At 43.2% G+C, this 7,726-nt stretch overlaps 1 pseudogene; it reads left to right on the top strand.

Moving 5' to 3' along the window:
* The first annotated feature begins 1,612 nt into the window (after positions 1-1,612).
* On the top strand, positions 1,613-2,458 carry LOC101998092 (annotated as a pseudogene).
* Positions 2,459-7,726: the final 5,268 nt, after the last annotated feature.

The following is a 7,726-nucleotide window of genomic DNA, read 5'->3' as shown; positions in this document are numbered from 1 at the left end:
CCCCTCCTTCTGCTCCTGATTTGGACCTTGAGATTTCTGTCCGGTGCTCCAATTTGGGTCTCTGTCTCTGTCTCCTTTCATCGCCTGATGAAGGTCTTAATGACTTTCAAAGATTGTTAGGAGACATTTCCAGCCTACTACCAGCTGTTGGAATAACACTTGACCTAATAATTCATTTAAAAAATCTTAGATGGTGAGAAAAAAGTAATGAAAACATTCACGGGGAAGACATTTTTCATCCCACTAACGCTTGGGAACTGAGGAAGAAGCTCTGTTGATGGAAGGCTGGACCGCTTGCTACTGGATAATTGTAGCCCTTCATGTTGCACCTCTCAGGTTCTTAAGGGATTCTCCGTTTGGGTTCCATTTTGTACGAGTTTGGCAAATAATCTGCAGAAATGAACTGTGCTTGCAAGGACTTCACAGTTTCCAAGAATTTAAGAAAAGAAAAAAATTCCACTCGATCAACTTAATTCCCTTCTTTTATTTTTCCCTTTCTCACTCCCCTTTTTCCCTTTTCCAAGCTGTTTGCTTTGCAATATGTTACTGGTAATGAGTTGCAGATAATGCAATCATAACTTGTATTCTTCTAACTATTTGAGTTCAAAACTCCTGTATCTAAAGAAATACGGTTGGGGTCATTAATAAAGAAAATCTTTCTATCTAAAAAAAAAAAAAAACCTTTCTGAAGGCTACTTTTTCACCACTGTGGTGTTTCACGTTAGAAATAGACAAAAATATGGTACCTACAAGAAAGACAACTCAGGTTGCCAGACTTGGTGACAAGTGTTTTTATCTAGTCGTCTATCTGGGATAGTGAAAATGTTTGGACAGACTTAAGTTATATCACAGCTAGCTATCCATAACAATGAGTTCAAGAAAGTCAATGAAATTTGTAGTATGCTTGTAGCCACTTTTGCAGCATTAAAATGATAGCATCTTGATGGGGGAGAGTTTTCTGTTTTGTGTTGATTTCATTGGTTAAATAAAGAGACTGCCTTGGCCCTTTAAGAGGACAGAAAATTAGGTAGGCGGAGTAGACAGAACAGAATACTGGGAGAAAGAAGCAGATTGAGGAGTCGCCATGATTCTCCTACCGGACACAGACGCAGGTTAAGATCTTCCCTGGTAAGACACCTCGTGGTGTTACAGGGATATTAAAAATGGGTTAGGTCAATATGTAAGAGCTAGCCAATAAGAGGCTGGAACTAATGGGCCAGGCAGTGTTTAAAAGAATAGAGTTTCCGTGTAATTATTTCGGGTAAAGCTAGCCATGGGTGCTGGGAAAGTAGCCCGCCGCTCCTAACACAACAGCATCTATGGCCACAGGAGTCAGGGGTGGGGTTACAAGGAGAACTGGAGATAGAAAGCACCAATCTGTTAGTGATGTAGTGTGGATACTAAAGTGATATTCCTGAACTGATAGATATTACTCCTTAGTGGTCAGGGATATCATCAATTTCTTGTCAGGAAGCCATAAATAAATAGACTTAGGAGAGAGGAGGAAGATGGCAGTGGGGGCTAGGTGAGGAGTTGGCAGTGGTCAGTGGCTCAGGCACGGGGATGTGGGACGGAGGGGAAGGAGGAGATGGTGCCCCAATGCCATGGGAGAATGACCGGGCTGTGGGAGCTGGTGTGGCAGGTGCTGTAAGTGCTGCTCTGCCTGCAGAGCGCTCACCTCCTGGATCTGCCTTTGCTTCGCCTGGAACTGGATCTGGAGCAGCTGCTGTTGTGCTGCCTCCACTGTGCTCCACTTCAAGCTGAGCAAGCCCTGGCCATTGGCAGGAACCAGCATCATCACCTGCACCCTCACTGGGCCCCAGGCTTTCTGTCACCCCACCCAGCCTGTGCTGGTATTCGGAGGATGGGTCCCTGCAGAAGCTGCTACTGTATATTGGCCTGGTGGTCACCAAGGAGGAGCATGAGCCCAGCTTCTCAGACACCGTGGCCTCAGTGGTGTGGTATATGGCCTTGGGGATCTCTACATTAGTGTCTAAGACCACCAAGGCCTGTTCAAGAGAAATAACTCCAGATTGATGGATGAAATTTTGAAACAACAACAGGAACTTTTGGGCCGAGATTGTTCCAAATAATCACGAGAATTTGCAAGTAGTAATGACAAAGACGACCAAGTATTAAATTGCCCTTCAGCACTGAAGTTGCTGACCCCAGGAGCTGAAAAAGCATATATTCTGAGAGCTGCTCAGGACTTTTGCTCAGCAGCAGAGGACACCCAGAGATTTGGATGTAGATCTGCTAGACGGCTTACTTAGTTCACATGGTTTCCCTGACCTTGAGTTAGTGTTGAAGTTTGGTCCTGTGGACAGCACCTTAGGCTTCCTTCCCTGGCAAATGAGATTGACTGAGATATCTGCCTTCTCACCTAAACATCAGTTATGGGGACATTTTCTCTGCCCTTCATCAGAGCACCTGGGAAAGTAGTGGTTCCTGGTTGTGAAATATGACATCAGGCTTTTGTAGAAAGGACCCAATTGATTCTGATGTTTACAAAGTACCTATAAAACCTTGTACACACCTAGAAAAAAATCTAAGAAACCCAGGACCAAAGCCCCCATGATTCAGGCTTTTGTTATCCAAGTGTCCTACAGCATAGATGCCAACCTATTGCTCTGAAGGAACACTAAGACAGTAAGAGGAGGCTGCAGAATATGATAAACTTTTGGTCAAGAGAATGAAAGAAGCCAGGAACAGATTGTCAAGAGATGTAGGTTGTCCTCACTGATAGTTTCTACGTCTAAATCTCAGACCAGTCAAAAGTAAGAGTATTGGGGCCAGAGAGATGGCTCAGCAGTTAAGAAGATTGGCTGCTAAACCAGAGGACCCAGGTTCAATTCCCAGCATAGCAACTAACAATGATCTGCAACTCCAGTTCCCTTTTCTGGCCTCTGTGGACATTGTGTGAATGCAGTGCCTAGACTACATGCAGGCAAAATACCCATGTACATTAAAATGTAATAAAAAGGTATCTGAAAACAAGGTTTTATTGTAAGGGTTATAAAATAATAAATAAACAAAAAGTTTTATAGTTAAAAACCTGAAGCAGTTACTGCCTTACTTGATAAGTACAATTTTGAATCTTGAATTATTTCAAAGACATCAGAGTAGGCCTAAGCATTTATATTAACATATTTAAAGTATTTCCCAACATTGTTACACTAAAAGTATAATGCAGTTTCAAGAAGAAAAAGGTAAATAACCTGGTGTTATCAACCTCACTTCTGCTAGATTGAACAACATATCCTGAAGCAGGCCTTTTCTAGATTAGCAACATAGTACTAAAAGAGACACCAAGTTTCACTATGAAGAAAAGTCACTTGGGAATTAAATATAAGCAAAATGTAACAAATATACTTACTCCTTCTGGAAAGCCATGCACAGAGGGGAACTGAATCCAAAGACCAAGCACATCTGTGCATCTGGGCTGTAACCATTCTGCAGCAACGTTTCCACGCACTCTTCCCGTCCTCCAAACACTGCCCACTAAACAGGGCTCACTTTGTCTGGACCAGCGTCACAGCCTGGTTAGTAAGCGATATTAACAAGTCCAAGATCCTTCAAATACACAAACGGGAGGAATATTTACTATAGGAGATTTGTCTGTTGTCCTTGTTCACTATTATTTGTCTAACCACCACCATTACCTATGCTCCCAAATCCAATTTTATGTTTGGTATTTCAGAACCTAATAAATCATTAAAAATCAAAAATTTATGACATCTTGATATATGCATGCAAATGGATGGAACTAGAAAAACCAATACTGAGTGAGGTAACGCAGACCCAGATATATAAACATGGTATGGACTCACTCATATGTTGATACTAGCTGTAAAGCAAAAAGTAGTGAGCCTATTGTATGTTGAAAAAAAGAAGAAAATACACCATATTTTTCAGCCTGAAAAAAAACTCCAGTCCAAGTGATTCAAAAGCCACACATAAAACCATATATAGAACCTGATAGAAGAAAAGCTAGGGAAGAGCCTGGAATGCATTGCCACAGGAGACTCCTTCCTAAACAAAGCAGTGATGGTGCAAGCACTAAGATCAACAATTCATAAAAGGGACCTCAAAAAACTAAAATCTCCTGGAAAGCAGAGACCACTGGCAGGCAAGAGGACAAAACAATTGCTTACAGCCTGGAAACTGTTTTTCCCTAAACATACATCTAACAGTTGGATCAATCACAAATCTACAAAGACTGCAAGTCCATGTACAAGTCTGTGATGCCTGCTGCTGCCAGTTTTGGGGGGCAAGGAAGCTTCTTTTGCATAATGGAGAATGAGAGACATTGAAGGCTGCTGTGACAACCTCTTCCACTGAACAAACAAATCAAATTAAAACAGTCCAGATAGGGAGCCTATGAAGAGAGTCTAAAAATTATGATAAAGATGCTGTAGGATATAGATCTTCACAAATGATGGGATTTCCTGTGTGACAGGGGGATGGGAAAGGACTCAGCAATCTTTAAGGATATGGTCACTGTGAGTTTGACCATGTTCCTATGAGTATACGAAAACACAAATTTGGTATGGTGTATTTCTCTCTCTCTCTCTCTCTCTCTCTCTCTCTCTCTCTCTCTCTCTCTCTGGAAAGGCAAAAAGTGAAAAGGGTAAACCTTGGAGGAACGGGAAGAGAGTGTGAGCAGTGTACATTGATGAAATTCCCAATAATTAACAAACTAATTGTATTGAGGTAAAAAGAATGCAAGACATTAGACATCAAGAAATCAAATAATCCACTTAAAGATGGGGTACAGATATAATCATAATTCTCCTTAGAGCAATCTCAAATGGCTGAGAAACACCTAAAAAGATGTTCAAAATTTATAGCAGTTAGTAAAATGTAAAATCAAAAGTACTTTTTTTTTTTTACATATGTCAGAATGATCAAGATCGATAGCACAAGTGACAGCTCATGCTGGTGAGGATGTAGAGCAAGGGGACCATTCCTCCACTGCTTGTGGGAGTTAAAATTTGTACAACAAATTTGGAATTTAATATGGATGTGCCAGGCTTTGTTGACTCTTCATAGAGGCCTTACCAATTTGGGGGATTGAATAGGGTTTGGTGCAGTGAGGTAGGGAGAACAGGAGAAGCTGGCCACTGGAGTTACCATGTCATTGGAGCTGGAGGAGATGCTCCAGTCTGACTTAGAGGCCATGCAGCCCAGGAATTTGAAGAGCACAAGAAGCAGGCTTCCGTGTTCATTGTTGCCTGGATGGAGATTGAAGGCATGTTTGCAATAACCTGCCACAGAGGGATGGCCTAGAGGCAGAGGACCAATTCCCTAAAAGAGATGGCTACTCCTGTGCCAGATGGAAGCTGCTGCCTCTGCCATGGGGCTCCAGAGCTCCTGGCTGCAGAAGAGTCAGGCCCGAGGCAAGGATGGCTCTCCTCTCAGAGCACACAGCCCCAGGGGAATCCTCTCCCCCAGGAGTCCCAAGAGAAAGGAACAGAAAGTCCCCTCCATAGCCCCTAGCAGGGCAAGGCCAGCCTGCTTTGCTGAGGCAAGGAATCCCTAGAGGCAGTTGTGGCTGCCTTGCCAGCAAGGCTGGCACCTCAGGTGTCCTTTGTTCTGGTGCTGAGTGCCTGCTGGGCGGTCTCCCAGAAGATTGGGGCGCTGGAAATGGTGAGAGACAAAAAGGCACCACCACTGCTAAAGGACTATGTGCCACCTCAGCCCTCCATCCACTGCAAATTTAGTTTCCTGCTGAAGAGTGCAGCTGGGATGGGCTCTTCTCCTTCCAGATTCTGCTGTCCATGCACCAGCAGCTGTGCTTGGTAAACTCACAGCTAGAGCCATGTCTGATGGTCTTTCCCAAAGAGCCCTCTGACATAAGCATTGTGCTGTTCCAGGACATCCCTGAGATGACCCAGCAGATAATTGATGCTCTGTGTTACCAGCTCCAGGTCTACCTGGGTCATGGCCTGGACAAGTGCAGTTGGAAGATCCTTGCCCAGGTGCTCTTCACTGAGACCCACAGGGAGAGACAGACAGGGAGTGTAGCTTAGGGCTCAGGGCTTAGGGATTGGGGCATTTTAGCTGGAAGACTAGCTACTCAATTTCTTCTTCCAATTGGTTTAGGTGGTGCTTATACCTCTAGGGGCTATTCTTTTTCTGATTCGTTCAGGTGGTGCTACCTATAGAGTTTTCTTTGGCCTAACATTGATCATGTACATGAATAGTATATGTGCACAGTAACTCAAATTAAGTTGAAAGGCATAATTGTCTCTCCATAGGCAGCTTTCTCTTCTTTCCTAAGTTGCTGCTCCAGAAGTCATGACACACATCAGTCATGGACCAATAATTACACATAACTTATTTGAAAGAGTAACTACACATCAACATAAAATGTTTTCCCTTCAGGTGACACAATGGAGAGAAAATGCAGGCATTCTATGAATAGTGCACAAGGTATTAGAAATTATCTCCCATAGCTATAGTAACAAAACCCTAATGATATTGTCAAAAATAAACATGTTAATCAAGGGATTTGAATCAAAGACCCAGATGCAAATCTGCATATATATGAATACCTGATATTTTATAAAGAAACCAGAAATACTCAATGGGAAACTGAAATCTACAATGGGAAACGGTGCCACTCTAACCAGATTTCAATGTCTTGCTAAGGAATCCAAAGACTTTTGTAAATAACATAATGCAGTGTCTGTCTTTTCTAAGATTACTGTCATTTGTGAGAGAATCATTCCCATATCTCACCAGGGATGAGGTGCCCAGGGCAGTCCAGTCCACCCCTAGCCCCATCAATGTGGTGATGGCCAGGGCCTTTACAGGCTCTCTCTTATGCCTTCAGGCCAGGAATTCTTCTTGCGTGTAGTAAAGCACATGAAGAAAAATTAATACAAGCAGGCAAGTATCATTATGCTGAATGATCTATGGGTCAGACAGGCAGGGAGTGACTCCCACTCGGTCTCTTGGGAGATCCAAAAATACCCATGATCTTTGGGCACCCTCCATGAAGCTATAGACCCATCAGCCACATCACAAGTGAGGTTAAGAAGAGGGTGTCTGGTGTATGAGATACAAGTTAGGTTCGACATCTGCCAAAGGGGAATAGTCAGTCCTGACATTTCCCCCATCTTGGGGTTTTCCCATCTACAATATCAGCTTTCTCTAGTATCTAATAAGAGCCATTTACCCCCAAAGGCTTCAAAGTAGGGAGGTAGTGGCTGCAAGCAAAGCCAACAGGCCTCTGTGCCTTCAGGGTAGGTAAGGTTTAAAGCCATAAAGGCCATCTTAATGCTCTCCATCAAATAAGATGAGGCTTCTAATCACCCTACATCTCTAGGTGGCTTGGTTAAGGATACCTTAGGGGTAGATGATAGGGGGTTGAAATATGTAAAACTGAGGTATATACAGGTATGTTCCCCATGGGCATTAGCTTGGAAGCAGGCCCCAGCATCCAAGGTTGATCTCCATTCAAAGCATGAGTATAAGGCCATGATTATATCCCTTTTGAATAGCCTTAATCCCCACATCTTCTCAGATAACCAGAATAGGTCCCTTTTCTTCCCCTGTAAACCTTAATATCAGAGGGTTACATCTAAATTGAGTGCATCTTCCATATAGGGGGTTCCAGGATAGGGGTATCTGGGAGACCCTGAAGATCATTATATCTCCATGTTGTTTTATCTAGTGTTCAGCCCCAATCCGCTCACATCCCCAGGAGGAACAATAGTAA

Source organism: Microtus ochrogaster, unplaced genomic scaffold (genome assembly GCF_000317375.1).
Source record: "Microtus ochrogaster isolate Prairie Vole_2 unplaced genomic scaffold, MicOch1.0 UNK22, whole genome shotgun sequence".
In the NCBI taxonomy this organism is placed as follows: Eukaryota; Metazoa; Chordata; class Mammalia; order Rodentia; family Cricetidae; genus Microtus; species Microtus ochrogaster.
This window is presented reverse-complemented; position numbering and strand designations above follow the sequence as displayed.